Genomic DNA, 1,787 nt, shown 5'->3' on the forward strand with positions numbered 1-1,787 from the left:
CCTAGATCTAGACCCCAGGTCTATAGCTTACTTTAATGTCCTTAACTAAGAAGTCACCTAATAATTGCATTCCTTCCTTTAGGGCTTCAGCCTCCTAATAATAATATTAATTCATTCGATTTATTTAGCGCTTTTCAATGACCCAAAGACGCTTACAGTGAAGGGGGGACCTAACTCACCACCACCAGTGTGTAGCACCCACTTGGGTGATGCACGGCAGCCAATCTGCGCAAGAATGCTCACCACGCACCAGCTTGAGGTGGAGAGTCAGGGAATTAATGAGTCAGACAATTGTACAGGAGGATTATTAGGGGGGCCAGATTGAATGAGCCTGGTTGGGCCAGGACACCGGGGAAACCCCTACTCTTTTGCGATAAGTGTCCTGGGATCTTTTATGACCTCAGTGAGTCAGGACCTCGGTTTAACGTCTCCTCCGAAGGACGGCGCCTTCCACAGCACAGTGTCCCCGTCACCGCACCTGGGCATCGGGATTGATGAGTGAAGGGGCCAGAGGGAAGAGTGCCCCCTATAGGCCACCACCCGACACCACTTACAGCACCTGGTATTCCCAGGCGGTCTCCCATCCAAATACCAAACATGCCCGACCATGCTTAGCTTCCGAGATCAGACGAGATCGGGCGGGTTCAGGATGGTATGGCCGCAATTCCTAATTGATCATTGTAGAAAAAATTACACCAACACAACTGGGGCGTGGCAACAATTCTCCATATCCATATGGGGAGAGGGTGCTTGTGGACAGCAGGGGTACACCAGACATAAATAGGAAGCTTGCAGTCAATACACACTTAGGATGAGGAAGGACCTCACACATCATCAATTAATGAATTGTTTCAAATAAACCTGCCTCGTTAAATCAATGAGCTTGGTGTTTTGCAAATAGGTTATGGGATGTGTCTTTACCAAGTCTGTCCGTGCGCATCTCTCTGAGTAATGAAACTAGCCCCTAGACAGGGATAAAAAAAAAAATAAACTTGTCATATTGATTACGAAAGTAACTTATTTATTACAACTAAAATGTGTTAACTGGTGGTGGCCTTCAAAAGGCACCTTGGAATATCTGTATATTTCCTAGCCAACGGAACCTAGTTTACTGCAAAAACTAAACGATATATCAGCTGCCACAATTAACGTTGCTATGGTAACGAGGGTGCATGGTTTTTTAGCCGTTGTTGTTTGGAGTAAAAGCCGGCTAAATCATTTATCTTTAGATTAGTAAATGACTGAAGTGCAGTATTAAGGTGACACATCTTCATCTACGTTTGTGTAAAGGACACTTTACACAGAACTCGTTTGCAACGTGAACTGTGCTTACATTGTGTACATCAATGTTCCTCAGTCCCGCATCTATCAAAGAAATCTAGAATCAATCTGACGAAATCATGTTGCATCGGGTTGTATGTGATACCTGTGAATGACAAGGTCAACCAAGGAGCAAAAGCTTTACTTTTGGGATTGCTTTTACTTTGAGAAAGTAGGTCCTGGGCCAAAGATAGATTTAGAAAGTTCATCCAAGTCAGCCCTTCGCCATCGAAATGCTTCAAGTGATCTGAAAGCTACTATTCGTTCAAACATGTGGGGGAACAACACAGAGATGTCCTTTCTCATAATGAGAACGTTAGGAGGAACCAGGACATTTAGACATTTCTCATTAACTGAAATTATATATTTTACATAACCGTAATCTAATTTCCAATCTTACCTCACTTTAGCTTACCTTATCTACCTTATGCTACCTATATTACTCCATCCAGCTTTGCCTTACCTTA

At 43.5% G+C, this 1,787-nt stretch overlaps 1 pseudogene; it reads right to left on the reverse strand.

Moving 5' to 3' along the window:
• Positions 1-547: 547 nt before the first annotated feature.
• Positions 548-666, reverse strand: LOC130391074 (5S ribosomal RNA; annotated as a pseudogene).
• Between the last annotated feature and the right edge of the window lie 1,121 nt (positions 667-1,787).

Source organism: Gadus chalcogrammus, chromosome 10 (genome assembly GCF_026213295.1).
Source record: "Gadus chalcogrammus isolate NIFS_2021 chromosome 10, NIFS_Gcha_1.0, whole genome shotgun sequence".
Classification (NCBI taxonomy): Eukaryota; Metazoa; Chordata; class Actinopteri; order Gadiformes; family Gadidae; genus Gadus; species Gadus chalcogrammus.